The sequence below is a fragment of the Octopus sinensis genome, linkage group LG4, assembly GCF_006345805.1.
Source record: "Octopus sinensis linkage group LG4, ASM634580v1, whole genome shotgun sequence".
Classification (NCBI taxonomy): Eukaryota; Metazoa; Mollusca; class Cephalopoda; order Octopoda; family Octopodidae; genus Octopus; species Octopus sinensis.
In genome coordinates this window covers 2,100,974-2,126,207 of record NC_043000.1, presented here as the reverse complement: position 1 = coordinate 2,126,207, position 25,234 = coordinate 2,100,974, and the positions used below count along the sequence as shown (strand labels likewise).

The 25,234-nt window shown below is 36.9% G+C and overlaps 2 protein-coding genes across 4 annotated transcripts in view; one reads left to right on the top strand and one right to left on the bottom strand.

The window, feature by feature from the left end:
* LOC115210382 (mitochondrial inner membrane protease subunit 2) overlaps positions 1-25,234 on the bottom strand; it is a 646,016-nt gene that overhangs the window by 508,383 nt on the left and 112,399 nt on the right. The window lies entirely within an intron of this gene.
* Positions 1-25,234, top strand: part of LOC115210381 (leucine-rich repeat neuronal protein 1) — a 99,285-nt gene that overhangs the window by 35,979 nt on the left and 38,072 nt on the right. Inside the window, exon 1 of one of the 2 annotated variants that reach the window (XM_029778950.2) lies at positions 13,001-13,159. The exons of the other annotated variant lie outside the window; for it this stretch is intronic. The gene's annotated coding sequence lies outside the window, so the exon portion shown is untranslated. Of the gene's footprint in view, positions 1-13,000; positions 13,160-25,234 lie in introns of those variants that run through there. 2 annotated transcript variants of the gene reach the window in all.

Here is a 25,234-nt window from a genome sequence, read left to right as displayed (position 1 = left end):
CTTAGTGGTTCGGCAAAAGAGACCGATAGAATAAGTACTGGGCTTACAAAAGAATAAGTCCCAGGGTCGAGTTGCTCGATTAAAGGCGGTGCTCCAGCATGGCCGCAGTCAAATGACTGAAACAAGTAAAAGAGTAAAAGAGTAAAAGATATATATATATATATATATATATAAATATATATACACACACACACAAAATGGGGGTTTTTCTAGTTTCCATCTACCAAATCCACTCAGAAGGCTGAGCTCAGTCAAAGATTATAATAGAAGAGACTTACCTAAGTTGCCACGCAATAGTACTGAGCCTAAAATCAAATGGTTGGGAAGCAAATGTTTTAACCAAACAGTCATTACCACAAAGAAGAAGCCACAAATTGTCAGTCTTGTAAAGCATGAGTTTGTTATCAGCCTCATACAGCAAACACTGTCCATTTTGTAACATGAACTAAAACTGCATCCTTTAAGGCCCTCATGCTTTCCGAAATCCACCGAAACTACACCTGATTATATATACACTTTAGATGAGTTGTAGTGCACCTGAGCACTGTACACAATTATTATTATTATTATTCAGTAGTTTTATTTTTATAGCGTGCTTTCACTTCACTACCGAGCGCAGCTCTGTGTGCCTTGGGTATGTGCTGTGATTTGTTGTGATGCTCTGATGGTTATTGTATGGAAAGTGTTCTGCGTAGGATGTGTGCAGTGCCTAGTAGTGCAATTTTCTGTACGTTATATGTGTTTGTAAGTCCTGGTGTTTTTGTTATGTATTTGTCTGAATATTTTTTTATCATGCCTAATGCACCTACTATGATAGGAATTGTTTCTGTTTTCAGGTTCCACATTCTAGTTACCTCTATTTCCAGGTCTTTGTATTTTGAGAGTTTCTCCATTTCTTTTAGAGACACGTTGTCATCTGCCGGTATTGATACATCAATTAGAAAGCATTTTTTTTTCTACATGATCTCTGACAACTATATCTGGTCTGTTGGCCTTAATTTCTCTATCTGTGTGTATCGGCATATCCCAGAGTATGGTTGCTTTCTCGTTTTCTGTGACCTTTTCTGGTGTGTGCCTATACCATCTTTTTTCTGTTGTTATTCCATAATGTTGGCATAGCTTCCAATGTATGTAGGTTCCAACTCTGTCATGTCTGTGAATATATTCCTTCTTAGCCAGGACTGGGCAGCTAGAGATAATATGATTTATTGTTTCTTGTCCATCTCCACATATTCTGCAGTTACTTGTAATATTTCTTTTCATTACATGTTTTTGGTAATTTCTGGTGGGGAGGCTTTGGTCTTGTGCTGCAATTAAAAATCCCTCTGTTTCTGCTTTGAGTCCTGAGCTTCTCAACCATTGCTGGGATTTTTCTTTGTCTATTTCTTTTGCGTTTTGTTTAGTCCAGTATTTACCATGAAGGGGCTTTTCTTGCCATCGTTTTATCATGGCTCGTTGCTGTTCTATTTTTAGTTTGGATTTCATTGTTTTATAGCTTTTGTTGTTTCTTCATCATCTTCTTCTTCTTCTTCTTTGTGTTTATTAGGTGGTATGATTTCTTGTTTGTATTTGTCAGCTTCCTTAAATACTGAGAACAGTTTTTTGTTTTGCTCGTGTTTTGCTGCTATCTGGATCAGTTTTCCTTCCTTCTGAAGTAGGTATTTTTGCAGTCCTATGGTGGTTATTTTATAGTAGTTTTCCAGCTGTATAAGGCCTCTATAATTATTATTATTATTATTATTATTATTATTATTATTATTCATAGCAGTCTTTGGCTCAACTCAACATTTTGCATATATCTGAAGTATTAACAAATAGATATTAACTAATTAAGAAAATAGCTAATACCTTAGATGAGTCTACTGCTTCATGTGACATGTCTTTATTAATACCAATGGCCAATTGAAATATCACAAAAGCAAGGAACTGGGAAGAAAAGCACATGCTCAGCAGTCTTGAAATGTGAACTACAACTATTTGTTGGTGTCCCTCACACATCTAAGCACTTAGCATATATTTGAATTATAAACGTGTATGTGTGTGGAGGCGCAAGAGCCCAGTGGTTAGGGCAGCAGACTTGCGGTTGTAGGATCATGGTTTCGATTCCCAGACCAGGCGTTGTGAGTGTTTATTAAGCAAAAACACCTAAAGTTCCATGAGGCTCCGGCAGGGGGTGGTGGCGATCCTTGCTGTACTCATTTGCCACAACTTTCTCTCACTCTTTCTTCTGTTGGCCTGCTCGCTCAGCCAGCGGGGTGGCGTCATTTGAAGGCTAAAACAATGCAAAGCGCATTGTGACCAGCGATGTGTAGCAACATCTGATAGCCTGGTCAGTCACGGTGATCATGGTGATATATATATATATATATATATATATATATATATATATTGGATACTGTATGTATATGTGTGAATGTATGTGTATGTATGCAAAGTTTTACATATGTATGCTGAAAGGTTCCTAGCTTTAAGTGTATCATAAAAGGCCAGTTGGAAGCCCAGCCTTCCAAGTTCTTTTACAGTATTTAGAAAAACTGAAGGGCCACTGCAATAAGTGTGTGAATCTGAGAGGGGAATATGTTGTATAAAATCATAATTAACTGATCCTCCTGTATTTTCTTTTGCCCAAAGACCGGAACTTTTCAGCAGCCCCTCATATGAATTTATATACATATCTACATGCATGTGTGTTTGTGCATGTGTGTGTGTATGAGTGAGTGAGAGAGAGAGAAGATACATATATAAAATTTATTGTAAATCCACCCACAAACAGAGAGAAGGACTTTAAAATTCTTTTTCATCCGCTATTACATAGCAATGGTTTGATAGTTATTCAAATTCTGACATTTATCTGAATCATTGCAGTAAATATTGGACCATTGGATGAGTTTTTTTTTTCTCAATAACAAATTTTACAGCTGAGATGGGATAGTGTTTTTATTTAGCCCTGAGTCAGCACTGATCAAGCAGACCTATGATCAAATGTGTTCCCGCCCATCCTTTATTCAACCATCATCATCATCATCGTTTAACGTCTGCCTTCCATGCTAGTGTGGGTGGGACTATCTAGGGCTATATTATTCAATGCGTCATTTTTGTAATATGGTAAATGATTATTTGCAGAAGAGATAGTTATCATTTCTAGCAGGTGAGTGATCCTGTAGAAAACTCTTTTCAGCTTGTTAAATAAATGTAGATGCAACGTGTTTTCACAAACTAGATTATCCTCAGAACTATCTACCAGATTATACCTTCTTCACACTGGAATTACATCAATATCCCCTTCCCCACCCATTTACCATTTACCTTAACCATTTAGCTACCAAATTAAACTGCTTGGTTATTCTGGTAATGATGTTAATTATCTATCAAAAAATAGAACTCGCATTTTCTGTAAGTCACACTGCCTCAATAAAATTGACATATCTCAGCAACAAATAAGTTTGAAGCAAGACATTCCTTAACAAAAGATAGATTGATGCGTAAAACTGCTTCTGTGTGTTGGTGTGCACACATGCCTAGACATCACATGATACTTGCAAATAAGCAGCATTGTTCATTTCCAGTCATCCATGAAAAGTATGCCTAGCTATGGGAAAATAACCATATATGTCCCTTGTCTCAGTGCTTGTCGTAAATATCTATCACTAAAGGTATTCTTGTAATCCTGGAATATATTAAAATTCCCTGGAGGTTAATTCCAGGAGTTCCATTTGCCTGATAAAACTCAACATGACTCATTTCTGCTGAGTCATCAGAATGGTGACAAGTCTTTGGAACAGTGACAAAATTTACATATTACTAGTATGCTGCTTCGAAATTCTTTTTAGTCAAAGCCTAGCTGCTGACAACAACTTAACAACCAAATCTCATTCTGCAGTATGCAGTACCAGCAAGCAGTTGCAACAAATGTAAAGAAACTAACTATATCTACATGGTCACTTGAACAGCCAGAAATAGCAGCCAAAGCGCCTTCAAATCACAGCCTGTTATCTTAACCCTTTAGCATTTAAACCCATCATATCCAGCCAAAATATTCTACCTACTATATGTTCAAAGTGGCAAGATCTGGCCCCATCACACCTAACCTACAATGTCCTTCTAAAAATAAACATCGCTGAAATCATTGAAATCTCAAAGCTACATCATAATGCATGATTAATTCAAAACAATATGAATAATTGATTATAGCATTTGATAGAGTAATCTGAATGCTAAAGGGTTGAATAAAATCACTGAATGGACAATGTAAACCCTGATATACAAAAAGATAGGATATGATGAACATGGTTAAAATACCTGTGATCATATAATCTGTTCAATCAGGGCTGAACTATGATTAAAGATTCACAAAACAACACAACGATACATAGTCTCTGCTCATGAATAACAACACAAAATGTAATCACTCAAACTCATAACAAAAGCAAGACAGTACACCATCATCATTTAATGCTTACTTTTCCATGCTTGCATGGGTCAAGCAGAATTTGTGGCAGCAGATTTGCTATGACCAGGTGCCTTTCCTGTCACCAACCTGTATTCGTTTCCAAGCAAGATAATATTTTCTCATGACCAAACATGATTTTCACATAAGACTGGAAATGTGATAATATTTTTCAATAGGCATGTTTGCCACAGAAGACTGGAAAAGGACAACATCACTTGTATGACAAGACACTCATATACAACCATACCCAAGACAAGGGTACATACTAACACATACACATACTCTTTTACTTGTTTCAGTTGTTTGACTGTGGCCATGCTGGAGCACCGCCTTTAGTTGAGCAAATCGACCCCAGGACTTAATCTTTGTAAGCCTAGTACTTATTCTATCGGTCTCTTTTGCCGAACCGCTAAGTTACAGGGACGCAAAACACACCAGCATCGGTTGTCAAGCAATGTTGGGGGGATAAACACAGACACATATATATATATATATATATATATATATTATAATAAATTAGAGACAAAACCACTATTATGCAAATCAAACAAAGAAAGACTTAAGCCAATACATAAAATATAAAATAATTTATATAATTAAAATTTATCAAATGAATAACCACTACGATCGTTTCGTGTCAGCACATCTTAGACATTCTTCAGGTGGTTTCTAAACCTTCTTAGCAAGTTTATATATATATATATACACACACACATTTATATATATATACATGCATTTATAACTGAAAGAAACCCATCCTGGGGTATTCTTCTACTGATTTCCAGCAGGTTAGGGTCATGCTAGGGCACTGCAATCACACAGCAGAACAGGTTCACTTATAGAATTCAAACCACACATTTATTGTTTGCAAGGCAATTTACCTTATATGGCACTGACACACATATCTGGAATGACATAAACACTACAAGAAGCTTGCATTGAAACTACACGGTTTCAGGTTCAGTCCCACTGCATGGCACCTTGGACAAGTGTCTTCCTCTATAACCCAGGCCAACTAATGCTTTATGAGTGTATTTGGCAGATGGAAACTGCATGGAATCTTGTCATATATATATGTATGTATGTATGTATGTATGTACATATGTGCTTGTCTTCGTGTTTGTCTCCCACCACCATTTGACAACTGGTATTGGTTTGTTTACAACCCTGTAACTTTGCAGTTCAGCAAAAGAGACTGATAGAATAAGTACTAAGCTAAAGAAAGAGTACTGAGAATCAATTTGTTTGACTAAACCCTTGATGGTGGTGCCCCAGCATGGCCACAGTCCAACGACTGAAACAAGTCAAAGATAAAAAGATAACTGAGTAACAAACCCCTATTCACTGCAACCACTGACTCAACATTATTTCTAATGTTACTAATCTCTCTGCATCTCAACATGCCTACAGTACCTCCCTTAAACCAAAAGCCCATATTAAATGCCCATATTAAATGCCCACCCACCACCAATCTCTTCTCAAAAACATAGATCCTAAGACTTCCTAGTTAATTTTTCCTTACATATATCAACCTGCTTAAATTTCCAGCAACAACAGCATGAACATTTAACATCACCAATCTAAGTAGGTCTACAAATGTTATGGTCAGTGGCCTCTTGCTCAGACTATGCAATCAAAAAATATTTAATATCTAAAGGGGAAAGCTGCCCAACCGATGAGGACATTTAATGAACCAATGGAATATTTATTCAACTACTGAAAGCATCTAATCAACCAATCAGAGTGCCTAGTCAACCAGTGAAGTTATCTACTGAAATAATGAGGTCATCTACTAAACAATCAAGCACTGCTATAGAAAGGTCATAAAAGCATGACTTGGATGCTTGTTGGTTGATATCCAGCACACATGCCTTGAGAAATCTCTTCAAGCCAGTTCTATCCTTTAAGATTTGCTTTTATCAAACGTTAGTCTTAATTTAATTAAACTTCATAATCATCATCATCGTTTAACGTCCGTTTTCCATGCTAGCATGGGTTGGACAGTTCGACCGGGGTCTGGGAAGCCAGGAGGCTGCACCAGGCTCCAGTCTGATCTTTTTTTTTTTTTTTTTTACTTGTTTCAGTCATTTGACTGCGGCCATGCTGGAGCACCACCTTTAGTCGAGCAAATCGACCCTGGGACTTATTCTTTGTAAGCCCAGTACTTATTCTATCGGTCTCTTTTGCCGAACCGCTAAGTGATGGGAACATAAACACACCACCATCAGTTGTCAAGCAATGTTGGGGGGACAAACACAGACACACAAACATACACACACACATACATATATATATACATATATATGACAGGCTTCTTTCAGTTTCCGTCTACCAAATCCACTCACAAGGCATTGGTCAGCCCAGGGCTATAGCAGAAGACACTTGCCCAAGATGCCACACAGTGGGACTGAACCCGGAACCATATGGTTGGTTAGCAAGCTACTTACCACACAGCCACTCCTGCGCCTATATTCTGGCAGTGTTTCTACAGCTGGATGCCCTTCCTAATGCCAACCACTCCGTGAGTGTAGTGGGTGATTTTTATGTGCCAACGGCACAGGTGCCAGGGGAGGCTGGCAACGGCCACGATCGGTTGGTGATTTTTACGTGCCAAACAAGGATGCCTCTGCATTTACTATTTAAAAGTAGCTGCAGGTATGGCTGAGTGGTAACACATTTGCTTCCAAACCAGATGGTTTTGGGTTCAGTCCTCCAGTGTGACATTTTGGGCAAGTGTCTTCCACTATAGCCTCAGGCTGACCAGAGCCTTGTCAGTGGATTTGATCAAGAGAAACTGAAAGAAGCCCATCACATATTGTGTGTGTGTGTGCCTGTGTGTGTAAAAATACTGGGAACAGCTAATGATTTACCCTTTTGCTACTCAGAGTTTTATGCTTTTTGCTCGTACATGTGATTGTTTCAGCAACATCTGAGTAGCAACAAAATGGATAAACACCCATATGCAACAAATACAGTAAATATACATAATATACATATATATACATGTTTGTGCATGTATATATTGTTCTCTAGAAAATTTAGCAAATTTTCTATATATATATATAGAAAATTTAGCAAATTTTCTATATATATATATAGAAAATTTGCTAAATTTTCTAGAGAACAATTCTTGGTGGTTAAGACCATAGCGGATCTTCTTCTGGCATAAGGGTTTCCACATAGTGGTAAAATTCCCTCTTATATGTATGTATGTATATAAACACACTTTGAGTCGAACCAGGGACAGCTGATGAAGGGGAATTTTCCTTGTATTGTTTGTCCTGTACTCTGTTTTTTCGTTGTTTAAAAAAAGTCCGTTTCCTTGTTTGATTTCATGTTCTCGTCTCTCGTGTTCTACGTTTATTTGTGGTGTCCTGTACTCATATATATATATATATATATATGTATGCATGTATATATACATGTAGATGTAAGTATGTACATATATGAATGTATATATGCATATATTTTATTTATTTATTATATTACTATATGACCGAACGCATGCGTTATTTCTATATTTCTCTTCTCCAAGTTTTTAAATATATATATATATATATATAATATATATCATCATCATCATCATCATCATTTAGCGTCCGTTCTCCATGCTAGCATGGGTTGGACGGTTCAACTGGGGTCTGTGAAGCTGGAAGGCTTCATCAGGCCCAGTCAGATCTGGCAGTGTTTCTACGGCTGGATGCCCTTCCTAACGCCAACCACTCCGTGAGTGTAGTGGGTGCTTTTTACATGCCACCCGCACAGGTGCCAGACAGAGCTGGCAAACGGCCACATATATATATATATACATATATCCATCCTATCCACTCCTTGTACAAAGGATTAACCCACCAAATACTATTTTAAGTTTAGTTATTTACTTAACGTCGCAAAGAGATACACAAGCAAAATGGTATGATTATAACCATATTCAACTTTTCCTTTTTCTTCTCTAGGCCCTTCTTTTTTTCTTTATTCTTCACTTCGATGAAGCTCCATGTTTTAGATCAGTTTTATTACCAAATATATTTTTAGCATCTCAATGGCAATACCATACAACATTGGAAGCAGAAACAGCAGTTAGACGGGATGCTGTCAATTTGTATTGAATTGATAAATAATAATTGATGTAAGTCAATTGTTGTTCATCGATATTTCTCCATTTAGGCAGCGAGCTGGCAGAAATGTAAGTACTCCAGGCAAAATGCTGAGTAGCATTTCGTCTGTCTTTATGTTCTGAGTTCAAACTCCACCATGGTCAGCTTTGTCTTTCATCCTCTTGGGGTCGATAAATTAAGTACCAGTTGCATACTGGGGTCGATCTAATCAACTGGCCTCCTCCTGCAAAATTTCAGACCTTGTGCTTAGGGTAGAAAATAATATTTCTCCATTTTCTTTTTTCTTTAAACTTTGATTCCTGATAAACTCATGTTTATCCTTGTCTTTAACTATAGTTTATGAGCATAATATGCTTGCATATGTATGCCCATGGTTAAACATAGGTAATATACCAGTAGTATAATGGATACTTTTTATCCCTTAGATGGTTATTTTAACCTCTAACGCAGCTAACCTTTACTCTATATATATATATATATATATATATATATATATATATATATGTGAGTGTGTGTGTGTGTATATGTATATTTACATAGTTTGATATATATATATATAATGTATGTATATATATATGTATGTATGTGCAGTTTGTGTGTATGCATATATATATATATAATATATATATATATATATTTATATACATATATAAGCACACATTCATCTGAAATTAACAGAATGAGTGAACAGTCTACGTCATATCTATTGATCACTTTTACTCCTTAATTAAGCAGTAAAATGTGTAGGTGTGTGTATATATATATACATCCGGTTATAACCAAGATTTCTATCAGGGTAGTTCTTGATTATTGAAATGAATCAATCATTCCACTCTTAATCATCTAATCTGCAAAAAACACAAAATTATAATCACTATTGGGTAATAATTATACTCGCATGGAACTATAGACTGAGTAGGCGTTCAAATATGTTGGAAAGCCCTTTTTGGCTACCACGGAGATATGTCATGCTACAAACGTCTTATATATGACAATTACAGAGTGATATAAGGTAAGCTCCTAGACAAACACTCCCTCTGGCGGTACCTGCCAGAGGGAGTGTTTGTCCAGGATAGGACTACACAGCCACAGCAGGAAATGTATCAGGACATGAAATATAAAAGCCGGACTAGACTAAAAAAAAAAAAACAAAACAACATGCGCAACTCCATTGTCTCCCGAGACAGAAAGGATGCCAATACAATAAGCTAAGCTCCTGAGAGCAAAATCTTCAACCCAGGTTCAATTCTCTGTTAGAGCTGGTCTATTATTTGTGTGCCTCCATACCTGTATGTATATCATTATCATCATCCATTTTCCATGCTGGCATGGGTTGGGACAGTTTGACAAGTGCCTGGAAAGCTGGAGAGCTGCACCGGACTCCAGTTGTCTGTTTTGGCATAGTCTCTACAGTTGGATGCCCTTCCTAATGCCAACCATTTTACTGAGTATACTGGGTGCTTTTCACATGGCACTGGAAAGGGTGCTCCTGCACATGCCGCTCACACAGGTGCCTTTTACATGGTGCCAGTACCCACAGGGTCATCGAGTGGCTTACAAGACAAGGCTGTCTCAGCTGAGAGATGGAGAGGAACTGAGAGGGCTCCAATAAGGAGATGAATTTGTTTATCATTATACACATGTATGCGATCTCAATGAAGTCCTAACAAATCAGTTGTGGGATGTACACACTTTTGACAAGATGCAATCATTTAATGTCCATGTTCCATGCTAGCATGGGCAAGATGGTTCAAAAGAACCCAATGAGCCAAAGGGCTGTGTTTGGCCCCAGTGTCTGCTTTGGTAAGGTTGTATGGTTTGATACCCTTCTTCCTAATGCCTACTGCTTTACAGCATGCGCAAGGTGGATTTTTCTTTTTTCTTTTTCTGTGGCACCAACACAAGTAAGGTCAGCAAGTAATTCACAAGACAAGAACTCTTGACAGAGTGGGGGGGGAGGTGCTTAATACTGAGGGAAGTGATTTTCTGGCCAGACGTTGAGAAGCTAAAGTATGAATGGTAGATAGTGTCAAGAACAGGCATTTTGCTGGAGAGATACATGGCTACCCCAACATAAAAGAGAGAAAAGACGGTGGAGTTGAAGTATCAGGGTGTACCATAAAGATGCAAGATGGTGAATAAAGAAGGAATAAGGACTGTGGATGGGTTGGTTCACAGATGGTTAGAGATAGAGGTAAATGCAGTGAATGGTGAACATGGATAAAGGCCTGTTCATATATTTCCTCTGAAACTTTGTATATCTTTCCCTTCTTTTAATTTCCCCCTATTCTTTCTCTATTTTGATATCCACACTGTCTCAAAACTCTGCATTCAAATACCAAAGAACCATCCCAAGAAAGAAATATGGCATCTAAAGCTATAGCAAAGACAACCTGTTATGGATCTCTGACCAATCTTGACCCTCACTGTATCCACTAAATAAATTCTTGTTGATAATGTAACATGCTAATCATATGTAAATCAGTTCCCACAACCTCTTTCTACTGACCAGCAGAATTAAAACAAGCATACTACATCATATGAAATGTGGAGAATTTCAGACAATACCCAATCACAAACAAGTTAACTTGATTCCTGTGTCTTGAGTGCACATGTATGGAACTGAGTGTACACAATTTCCATACAATAAAGGAGGAGGCACATGGTTTAGTGGTTAGGATGTTGGTCTCAGTAAAGACACATGGCTTAGAGATTAGAGTGTTGGACTTATGATCATAAGATTGTGGTTTCGATTCCTGGACTGGGCAATGCATTGTGTTCTTAAGCAAAACACTTCACTTTACATTGCTCCAGTTACCTTAGCTGGTAAAAATGGGTAATCCTGCAACAAACCAGCTTCCTGTCCAAGGACGAATATATATACACCAGAAAACTGAGAAACCGGCCCTATGCTCCCTACAGAGTAATGTGGACTAACCAAGGGTTAATCATGAAGAAGCAGCACCGAGTAGAAGAATTCTCTATTGTTTTGCTGGAGTCATGATAAAATACCATGGATCCATTTTAATTTCTCCTTTTAGGTGGTAAGGCTAATACAGGAGGCGCAATGGCCCAATGGTTAGGGCAGCAGACTCGCAGTCAGAGGATCGGGGTTTCGATTCCCAGACCAGGTGTTGTGTGTGTTTATTGAGCGAAAACACCTAAAGCTCCACGAGGCTCCGGCAGGGGAGGGGGCGACCCCTGTTGTACTCTTTTGCCCCAAACTTTCTCTCACTCTTTCTTCCTGTTTCTTGAGTAATGCTGTGATGGAACACATACACCACAGAAACTGAGAAATCGGGCCCATGAGCCTGGCTAGGCTTGAAAAGGGCGCATAAATAAAATAAATAAGACTAACACACCACCCAGCATTAATAAAATTGACCGCTATACAAGGGGGTGCTGAAAAGTTCCTGGCTTTAAGGGTATTGTCAAAGGCCTAGTTGGAGGCCCAACCTTCTGAGATCTTTTACAGAGATTAGATGGACCACTGCAATAAGTGTGTGAATGTGAAAGGGGAATATATTGAATAAAATCTTAATTAACTGGTCCTCCTGTATCTTCTTTTACCCAAGGCCAGGAACTTTTCTGCACCTTCTCGTAAGCATCTATGCTAAACCTCTGGTCTCGAGGCAACACAGGCTCTTCACATGCCACTTCTTACTGCATTTTCCTATATATTGTGTAACAGTTTATCAAAGGGGACAGGTGGAAAAAGTTTCCCAGTGCAGTTTACTGCTAGATAGGATAGGAGAGCTTAACCTTATGTCCCTATTAGCTGGGACAAAATTCTGTACCCCACTCTCTAACAATATGTGACAGGTGACTGAGTAAGTAGGGGATTTTGAGGGACACACCCACACACAGTGACTTATTCTCAGCTGGGATACTGATAAGGACCAAAAGTAATAGTTAGCAGCAACTCATGAACCATGGTTTCACACGTTTATTTTCATGATCAAAACACACACATCAATGACAAATAGCACACACACACACACACACACACACATATAAAGAGAGAGAAAGGAATGTTGAGATATACACGAGCATATGCAAGTAATATATAGAGGTGCATACAAACAGGCATGTAAACAGTAGACACAGATACACATGCACACAACAACAGATAGCTCTATACACCGAAAGAGAGGGAGATGGACAGATAGATAGAAAAGAAGCTAGAGAGAGAGAGAGGATACAAAAAATACACAAACATATATAGAGAGGAATATACACAAATAAACATACACACTCTGTATACTAACAGAGAACTGTGTAAAAAGAGAGAGAAAGAAAAAGATGTGTAGAGAGGGAGAACTTGAGGTGGTAGTATAGAGTTACAGAAATAGGAAACAATAAGTAAGCTGCAGATAGAGAGGTTTATGGAGAAGGAAACGGTTACAGAATTCGGTGAGGATTGTTTCACGTACACACATACATAAATCATCATCATCATCAGCAATGACAGTTGTGTCAAGTCCAGCGTTGCATGAAATCATGGTCGGTTAGAGAGGACGAATATGGCAAGTGCTCAAACTGAAAACACACAGGGTTCAAATAGAGAACACACATTTTTGTGTGGTACCAGGTTAGTAAAGGGTGATTGTGTGTGTGTGTGTATGTATGTTTGTGTGTACACGTGTGTGTGTGTGTGTGTGTTTTTAACGGTTTATGTGCATGTTATATATGTATGTATGCATGCTAGCATGTGCTACAAGAGTTGTGAAAGGTGCATGTTAAACAAAGTGGTTAGGAAAAGGTGTATATATATATATATATATATATATATATATATATATATATATATATGGGTGTATGCAAGTGTTGACGTCTGTGTGTAGTTTTGTGAACAATGTATGTACGTGAGAAATTTTCCACTGAGTGTGTGTGTGTATTGTATGTTTGTGTGTACACGTGTGTGTGTGTGTTTTTTTTTATGGTTTATGTGCACGTTATGTATATGCATCCAAGCATGTGCTACAAAGGGTAGTGAAAGGTGCATGATAAACAAAGTGGGTGTTTGCTACAAGGTTAGGAAAGGGTGTGTATATATATATATATATATCATCATCATCATCATCATCATTTAGCGTCCGTTTTTCCATGCTAGCATGGGTTGGACGGTTCTACTGGGGTCTGTGAAGCCAGAAGGCTTCATCAGGCCCAGTCAAATCAGGCCCAGTCATCAGGCCCAGTCAATATATATATTATATATATATAATATATATATATATATATATATATATATGTGTATATATGGGTGTATGCAAGTATTGATGTCTGTGTGTAGTTTTGTAAACAATGCATGTTCGTGGGAAATTTTCCACTTAAAATTAACAATTTTGAGTAATTCACTGTAATATTACACTTATCTCCAAGCTCGTTAAATGTACAAGGGTGTATGTGTGTGTGTGCATATTATTGTGTATATGTATGTGAATATTTATATATATATATATATTACCTATACAAAATTGTATGCTCATTTACACACACACACATGCAGATACATACACACACATATCTACACAACTATTCACACGTATATGTATAAACAACTATATGCATACTCATACAAGCACAAAATCTCATTCATACTTGTATATACACAACTACATGTGTGTGTGTGTGTGTGTGTATATACTTTATATGCACCCACACACATACACACATGTGAGCATTTCATTAGCATCCCACCGTGTTGTTACGAATGTTATAAGCAGACAGGAGGCTCCAGCCACTAGCTTGCCAATAACTAAAGATACATCTAGAAACATCCGGAAAAACATGTTCACGTGGGAGCAAATTTCTATGTGCGAATACATTTATTTGATTGTGTGTGTGTCTGTTTGTGTGTGAGTTTCCATGCATGTATATGTGTGTGCACTTGTTTATAAGTGCGTGTCTGTGTGTATGTGTGTGTGTGTGTGTGCATGTGTGTGTACTTACATACACACAGACTCACAAACAAATGCAGAAACACACACACACAAAAAGCATTGAGTTGTATATGTGGAAAAGATTATTAGTGCAGAAGCCTTCTACTAAAATATACCAACATACACACAAGTATTATATACATATAGAAGGATGAACACACATACACACACACTCATACATACATACACACACATACACACGCACATTTCTTTTTATTACATTAATAAGAAAAGGAAAACATTATCCAGGAGAAGAATTTAGCAAAACATGCTGTCAGACATGACAGATGTGGTTACGATATATATATATACATATGTATATACAAACATATTCACACATGCCTGTATGTATGTGTGTATATATATATATATATGTGTGTGTGTATATATATATATATATATATTACATATACATACACATGCCTATATATATATATATATATATATATATATATATATATGTATGTATATATATATACATACACATGCCTATATATATATATGTATATTATATATATACATACACATGACTATATATATATATGTATATATATATATATATATGTATACATACACATGCCTATATATGTATATATACACATGCCTATATATATATATATATATATATTATATATATATACACACACACATGCCTATATATATATACACACACACACACACACGTGCCTATATATACACACATGCCTATATATATATATATATAATACACACACACACGTGCCTCTACATACATACATACATACATACATACAAATAAACACATATATACATATGTGTGTGTGGGGGGGGGGAGTACATTCAGAAACATAAACATGAGCTTCACAGAACATACCTTAATTTGACCGAAAACGAAGCTAATTGTCTACTCTAAAGTACCCCATGATATAGTTAACCCTTTAGCATTTAAGCAAGACAATATCAAGCCTAAATATTCTATCTGGCCAGATCCCGCCTTTCATACCTACCCTACAGAATCATTCAAAAACGGACAGTCACATCATTGAAATCTTGAAGCTATCAGCTAATGCATGATTAATTCAAAACAATGGGAATAAATAACCATTATATATTGACAGGTGGAGGCGCAATGGCCCAGTGGTTAGGGCAGCGGACTCGCGGTCGTAGGATCGCGGTTTCGATTCCCAGACCGGGCGTTGTGAGTGTTTATTGAGCGAAAACACCTAAAAAGCTCCACGAGACTCCGGCAGGGGATGGTGGTGATCCCTGCTGTACTCTTTCACCACTCTTTCTCCCACTCTTTCTTTTGTTGGCCTGCTCGCTTAGCCAGCGGGGTGGCGTCATTCGAAGGCTAAAACAATGCAAACGCATTGTGACCAGCGATGTGTAACAACATCTGATGAACTGGTCGGTCACGTGATCACATGATATTGACAGAGTAATCTGAATTCCAAAGGGTCAGAAATGAATTACACACACACACACACACCACACACACACACACACACACACACACAGTGTGTTAGGCCTATGTGTCTTTTGTCTTTTACATGTTTCAGTCATTATATTGCGACCATACTGGGGCACTAGCTTGAAGAATTTTTAGTCAAATGAATCAACCCCAGTTCTTTTTTTTTTTTTTGTAAGCCTGGTACTTATTCTACCAGTCTCTTTTGATGAACCACTAAGTTACAGGGACGTAAACAAACCAACATTGGTTGTCAAACTGTTGTGAGGGACAAACAGATATAAAGACACACACACACATAGATACATATCAAGATATATATATATATGACAGGCTTCTTTTAGTTTCCATCTACCAAATCCACTCACCATGCTTCGGTTAGCCTGAGGCTGTACTAGAAGACACTTGTTGAAGGTGCAACACAGCAGAACGGAACCCAAAACCATGTGGTTGGGAAGCAAATGTTTAACCACACAGCCATACCTGCACTTGTGTGTGTGTGTGTGTGTGTGTGTGTGTGTTATATGTATGCATTTGCAAGGTGCAGGTATGGAGAAGGGTTAAAAAGTTAACTTGAGAACTACATGGTTTCAGGTTCAGTCCCACTGGGCAGTACAGTAGACAGTTGTCATAATAAAGACCAATACATTATTAGTGGATTTTGATAGACAAAATCTGTTCAGGAGCATGTTGTATGCACATGTGTCTGTTTATAAGTGTTTATTCATCTGGTACACATAACTATTTAACAAGGCAGTTGTTGACTTAGTATCATAACCAACTGACAGAGTATAAAATGATAAAATAAAACCAGAAATAAGTACTGGTTATATAATGAACAACTAAAATAATATATCTTACGCTAATCTGAATGGACTTATCACTCGTGACTGCTACCTCCCATGTTTTTTCTGCCACTTTTTACAGCAGCACTGAAGTGTCCTCTCCAGTTTTGCGCAGGCCTGGGCTAGAAATAAGAAAATCCTGGGTAGCCCAATCGTCAGGATTCCTCTCTCGACCTTGCTGAAGTAGTCCAAAGGAGTGCGGAGCATTACGTTTGGCGCCAGCTTGGTTGCAGGAGCTGCCGGAAGAGTGTTGAGTCAAACACTAAACCGCCTATGGGGCTCCACTTCGGATTTCTTTGAAGGTTGTCTCCTTTCCGTAACCCTGGATAGGGGCCCATACCGAGTACTGTCAGCCAGAGCCAGCTGAGCCCGGGACTCATGTCAGGCAGGGTCATCACTCCCTGAAGTAGTCAAGAAAATCGCTACCACTACCCACTACTAAATCGCTACCCACTACTAAAAAAATAGAAGGTAATAAAAGAATAAAAAGATACACACACATATATATATTTTATAGACGGACAGACAGACAGGCAGATATCTTTTACTTGTTCCTTATAGCTAAACTGTGGCCCTCCTAGGACATCACCTAAATAAATCAATCCCAAAACTTACTTCTAAGTCTGGTACTTGATATATCAACCTCTTTTGTCGAACCACTAAGTTATAAGAATTTAAACAAAACTGGAGGACTATGATGAACAAGAGGGGGCTGAGCACCGATCCTTAGTGAACCCCTGCTTGTATCCTGAATTCTTTGCTGTACTCATTGCCCACCCTCACCTTACTGGTAGCGTTGGGAGAGGGACCAATACAACACAAATACACAGGTGATAAGTGACCAAGGCCAAAGGCAATGTGCTCTGCTTGAGAAGACTTATCAAGCCAAGTGAAAGCATAGTTGTGGTCAATGCTGGTGTCACGTAACTGGCACCCATGCCACTGGTATATAAAAAACAGCCATTACACTCTATGGGTGGTTGGTGCTAGGAAGGGCATCCAGCCATGGAAATCATACCAAATCAGATAGGAAGCTGGTGCATCTCTTCAGCTTACCAGTTTCAGTCAAACTATTTAACCCATGCCAGCATGGAAAGCAGATGATAATGATGCTACATATATATATATATATATATATATTACGGAGATGTACTTGCATAGCAAGTGACCTGATCTGAGATCGTGTGCTGGAACGAAAACAATTGCAGCGTGGAAGGTGTTTGTGAGCCATTTAAGAAACACACAAAAACCGTTAGATTCACTTCAACATTTAAATTTAATTTGTCAAAATATTTTCGTCACTTTGAAACTGCGACCTGTTCACTGACAAAATTCCGGTTATTGTGAGTTTCTTAAATGGCTTATAAACACCTTCCACACTGCAATTATATATATATGTGTGTGTGCGTGTGTGTGTGTGTATATATATATATATATATACACAATGGTCTTCCTCACTTCCTCACAGTTCTTTTCTGCTAAATCCATTCATAAGGGCTTTGGTTGGACTGGGGCTATAGATGTCATACAGTGGGATTGAACCTAAAACCATGTGGCTGAGAAGCAAACTTCTTAAACAACACAACCACACCTGCATCCATCCATCCATCCATCCATACAGGTTTCTATGTATCATATATGTGTGTGTGTACCATACATCATCATCATCATCATCATCGTTTAGCGTCTGTTTTCCATGCTAGCATGGGTTGGACGGTTCAACTGGGGTCTGTGAAGCCAGAAGGCTTCATCAGGCCTAGTCAGATCTGGCAATGTTTCTACAGCTGGATGCCCTTCCTAACGCCAACCACTCCGTGAGTGTAGTGGGTGCTTTTTACGTGCCACCTGCACAGGTGCCAGACAGAGCTGGCAAATGGCCACGAACGGATGGTGCTTTTTATGTGCCACCTATATAAATATGCAGCCAGCCCAAATAATTAAGAAGTTCACTTCACAATCATAAGGGCCTGAGATCAAAACTACTAAGTCACTATGTGGAAACTTGGACAAGTGTTTTTATCATAAGTTTGTAAACAAAGGGAACCATGCAAAAATCCTTTAGATAATAATAATAATAATGAAATTATTGTATACAGTGCTCAGGTGCACCACAACTTGTCAGAAAGTGCTTATAAAGTACATGCAGTAATGTACAAATGTCTGGAAAGCGAACAATGTATGAGTCAGATACATGCTTGCGTGTGTATGGAGGGGAGAAAATCAGGTGTAGTGTTGGCGAATCTCAGGAAGCATGGAAGTTTTGAAGGATGCAGTGCTCCGACAACTAACAACTGATGCCTGCAGTTTGTTCCATGCTTCAGCAACTCTTAGTGTGAAAAAATGTTTCCTAAAGTCATGGGAGCTGTGCTGTTTTCTGACTTTGTAAATATGTCCACGGGTGTTAGACGGGTGGAGTTTGAGATAGTATCTGTAATTTCAAAAGTACATCATTAATACACTTTGTGTGAAGCTAATCCTGCCTCAGGACTACATTAATAGTGCATATGTCTGTAGAATATTCTGTCATATTTACGTGAGTTCAATGAACTGATGAATCACATGATCAATCAACCAAATGATCATTGATATCTACATTGATCTGTTCACACATACACACACATTTGTTTATTTGTCTGTATGAATATACATGTGTGTGTATGTGTGTATATGTGTGTGTTGCATCCATGCCCCTCCACTGCTTGACGACCAGTGTTTGTTTACATCCCCATAACTTACCAGATCAACAAAAGACAGATGGATGAATGTAGATAGATAGACAGATATATGTATATATGCGAATGGATCTATCACTTTCTCTACCTATCTTTCTACCGTTTTATTTTTCAACCTGTCTTTCTGTCTTCATAACTATTTATCTACCCATTTATTCCCCTTTCTACCTTTATACATGTGACATTATTGACCGAGGTTACCGTTGTCTTTTCCGTAGGCTTTTCTTTCCACGGATAAACCCCATCTGTTTCCCCCTTTACACTTTATATCATGACATTTCTGTGATACACAATCTCGATCGATTTTTCCCCCTTTTTTTTTTCTTTTCCTTTCTATCCTCTTTCTCTTTCCTTTTTACGATCCCTTTTGATCGAAAACCTACCCCCCCTTTTTTTCTCCCCAAAAAGAAAAGCTCTACCCTGTAATTTCTCCCGTCAGTGTGCAGCCCTGTGTGGCTAATAAAGAAACATATCTTTATACATTTCTACCACTTTCTGTAGCATTCTCCTTTCTATCAATGTATCTTGTCTATCTATCCATCCATCCATCCATCCATCGAGTGATCCCACTTTCTAGCTTTGTACCTTTCTATCATCATCATCATCATCATCATCATCGTTTAACGTCCGTTCTCCATGCTAGCATGGGTTGGACGGTTCGACCGGGGATCTGGGAAGCAAGAAGGCTGCACCAGGCTCCAGTCTTATCTGGTAATGTTTCTACGGCTGGATGCCCTTCCTAACGCCAACCACTCCGTGAGTGTAGTGGGTGCTTTTTACGTGCCACCTGCACTGGTGCCAGGCGAGGCTGGCAACGGCCACGGTCGGATTGGTGTATTTTATGTGCCACCGGCACGGAAGCCAGTCGAGGCGGCGCTGGCATCAGCCACGAGTCGGATAGTGCTTTTTACGTACCACCAGTCCAGGGGTCCTGGCTGGTTCATCCTCTTTTTCCTTCTTTGTTATTATTGCATCAGCAACAAATCGTTCTTTCACTTTCTCTTTCGCTTTCTCTCCACTTGTCTGTTACTGTTTCTCTTTCTTTCGATCCCTTCCCATTCATCACAGCCCTTCATCCTACATCACATTTCCCCTGCTTCTAATCATTTCATCCTGATCACTGAACTTCTTGGTCATCTGTTTTCAGTTCTTAATTTTCTTTTATTGACCGTATTTGATGGCCTATAAGACACACCTTTTTTAACCAAAAATGGCTTTAAAAATCCCCCTGCATCCAATGCACTCAATGCAGGCTCAAAACTTGCCCGAAACGGTATGTATGTTTACAAAATGTGTGCTGCCATCTATTGGTGAACAATCACCTATGGTATGTTTATATCGAATGTGGATGCAATAAATTGCTTATAATTACCAGTAATAACAAAGTAAGGTAAGTGGAGGAATTAAAACATTATTTTAGTGGTAATTTATTATACAAAAGTATAACCTAAGCTAGGGTGTCCCATGCACTCATGCACTTATAGGCCATCAAATACGGTAAATTGTCCCAAAATACCAAACAGTACTCAGTTGCTCTTATAAGTCAGTGGTTCCCAAATGGGGTCCACGTGACCCACATAAGATTTTGTCAAAATTTACGTGCAATAAATTGTTTATTCTTCTACAATACACAGCATGCCACCAGGAACTGAACTCACAACCTTACAATTATTATCCAAATACCCCTTTCCGCTAAGTTACGTGCCTTCATTACAATTATTATTACAATTACTACTAATGATACTACTACTATGATCACAATTACTATTACAACCACTGGCACCACAATTATGAACATCACTGCAATATGAACACCTCCGCCATCACAATCACCACCATCAATAAATCTCTAATAACCAATCCTACCATTATCATAGCCACAAACTCAGCCACAACTACCACCACAACAAACACCACCACTGTCTCTAACATCACCAGTACCACTACTGGTCCTGCTACTAGCCACAAATCACAAAGTCATAGAAGACCAATACATTTAGAATGAACAATCAGGAGTGGCCGTGTGGCAAGTAGCTTGCTTACCAACCACATGGTTCCGTGTTCAGTCCCACTGCATGGCACCTTGGGCAAGTGTCTTCTCTACATAGCCTCAGGCCGACCAATGCCTTGTGAGTGGATTTGGTAGACGAAACTGAAAGAAGCCCTTCGTATATATGTATATATTATATATTAATATATATATATATATATATATATATATGTGCGTGTAGTTGTGTGTCTGTGTTTGTCCCCCTAGCATTGCTTGACACCGATGCTGGTGTGTTTATGTCCCCGTCACTTAGCGGTTCGGCAAAAGAGACCGATAGAATAAGTACTGGGCTTACAAAGAATAAGTCCCGGGGTCAAGTTGCTCGATTAAAGGTGGTGCTCCAGCATGGCCACAGTCAAATGACTGAAACAAGTAAAGAGTAATCACTAGACTAAAGTAAGAATATCATAATATATATTATTCATACACACACACACACATATACATCATCATCATCACCATCATTTAACATCCATTGTCCATGCTGGCATAGGTTGGACGGTTTGACTAGGGCTGGCAAAAACAAGAATATTGTTGACAGACTACAAAGTTTTGGTCAATTAAGCTATCATTGAACTTCAAAGACACTGTCAACAATATTCTTGTGTAAGAATAAATCTGTACTCTATGACAGCATAGAGTAACCCCTCAGATTAATGTAAAATTATTTTTATTATAACGTAAGGGGTATTAGCCATCTGAATGTGGCTAGCCACGGGGGGGGGGGTTACTGATGCTTTTAGCCCCAGGCGATCAACGTCACCAGAAGGACTTTAGACACTATCTCAGTGCCCTTGTGTTATTTGCAAAGGGCACTGAGATAGTGTCTAAAGTCCTTGGTGACGTTGATCGCCTGGGGCTAAAAGCATCAGTAACACCCCACCCACCCTCCAGTGGCTAGCCACATTCAGATGGCTAATACCCCTTACGTTGTCGAGCAGTTACTGTTTATATCTCGTTCAGAGATTTATTATTGTTATTTTTATTATAACTAAGCATAAAAACAAATATTAACAGATATATATATATCTAGACAAAGTATAAACAATTAAACAATAGTTGTTACATATTTTACCTTTATTGGAGTAAATTTGGCTTACAGCAGTTTTCAGTAATTATTATAAGTTCATTACTGACAGATTTACTAATTGGTTTAATGATCAGTTGAGAAAAATTGAATGACCTCAGAAATTAATGCTACTTTCGTCAGAGCCATTTCTGGTTATATATGTAAATAGATAGACATATATACTCTTACTCTTTTACTTGTTTCAGTCATTTGACTGCGGCCATGCTGGAGCATCGCCTTTAGTCGAGCAAATCAACCCCGGGAATTATTCTTTGTAAGCCAAGTACTTACTCTATCAGTCTCTATTGCCAAACCGCTAAGTGACAGGGACGTAAACACACCAGCATCGGTTGTCAAGCAATGCTAGGGGGACAAACACAGACACACAAAAACACACACATACATATATATATTATATATATACATATATACAATAGGCTTTTCTCAGTTTCCGTCTACCAAATCCACTCACAAGGCATTGGTCGGCCCGGGGCTATAGCAGAAGACACTTGCCCAAGATGCCACGCAGTGGGACTGAACCCAGAACCATGTGGTTGTGTGGTTAGCAAGCTACTTACTGTGAATATATAGATATTCTATCTTTTGAAAAGATGAAACCTGAACCAGATAAAGTTCTAAATAATGGCATGTAAATATTGGGTTAAAATACCTATTTGGATAGAAACAGTCGAAGGCTTCCTATGAGACATGAACCCAAATCTTTGGTAAACATGACAAGCGATTTGCCCACTGGACCAAAGCAGTCTTTCAAACTTCTCTTTGCATTTTAGAAACTTTATCCTTATCAGAAAGCAGTCTTTGACTCACCCGCTATTATTAATAGCTTTATCCTCTTTGACTTTCACCATTTCCCCCGCACCAAAAAAATGAAATATTTCATGTTCTCACGAAATTTATAAATTCTTATGATGTCAACAATATTTGTGTGTGTATGTGTGAGTGTGTATGTGCAAGTGTGTATGTGCAAGTGTGATGTTAATATATATATATATATATATTATGTATTATATATGTATATATATACATATGTATATTATATATGTGTATAATATAATATGTATATATATATGTATAGATATGTATATATATATGTATATATATGTATATATATAAGTATATATATATGTTAATATATATGTATAATGTATTATATGAATATATAAGTAATATATATGTATATATATATATGTATATATGTATATATTATATATATATATATATATATATATGTATATATATATATAGAAAGAGAGAGAAGAGATTCTTCACCTTCTACCTACAATCACGTAAACATATGTGTGTAATTAATTGGAGTATATTGGCTAAAAGTACAACTTAACTGATATTATACTTCCAATAATGTCAACATGGCAGCAGACAGTGATACTTGTGATGGTAAACAGACAAATGGTGAAGAGAGAAAAAAAAAATGAAGTGATATCAGAGTTTCAAGTTCCAACACAACTGTTGCACAAATAGACATTACAATAGATATATGTATATATATGATTATTATATATTATATTAAAAGCTATTATATATATATATATAAAATGTTCTATTATATATATATATATATAATATATATATATAATGTCTATTATATATATATATATATATATATATATATATATATATATATAATGTCTATTTATAATATATAAAATGTCTAGTATATATATATACATATATATATATATAATGTCTATCATATATATATATATATATATATATATATATATAATGCTATCATATATATATATATATATATATATATATATTATATATATATATATATATATAACATGTCTATCATTATATATAAAATGTACTATCATATATATATATATAAAATGCTATCTATATATATATATAAATGTCTATATTATATATATATAAAATGTCTATTATATATATATATATAAAATGTTATTATATATATATATTAAAATGTCTATTATATACATATAAAATGTCTATGATATATATATATAAAATGTCTTCATATATATATATATAAAATGTATATTATATATATATATTAAAATGTCTATTATATATATATATAAAATGTCATTATAACATATAATAACATGTCTATCATATATATAAAATGTCTATCATATATATATATATAAAATTCTATCATATATATATATATAAAATGTCTATTATAATATATATATAAAATGTTATTATATATATATAGATAAAATGTTATCTTATACATATAAAATGTCTATTATATATATATATAAAAAGTCTATCATATATATATCTAAAATATCTATTATATATATTTATAAATGTCTATTATTTTATGTGTGTATATATATATATATATATATATATAAAAAAATATCGATTATATATATATAAATCACTACTTTTACATTTATTTTTCAATACTAGTATAAGTTGGACTGGATTATTTTGAGTACATTATCTCATTACTCAGGTTTAGCCTTTTCAGAACTCACTCAGTAACCTCCTCACATATCTCCTTCAGTCTTCTTCTTCACGCTTTCACCACTGAAATCATTTAGTACTCCTTCACACA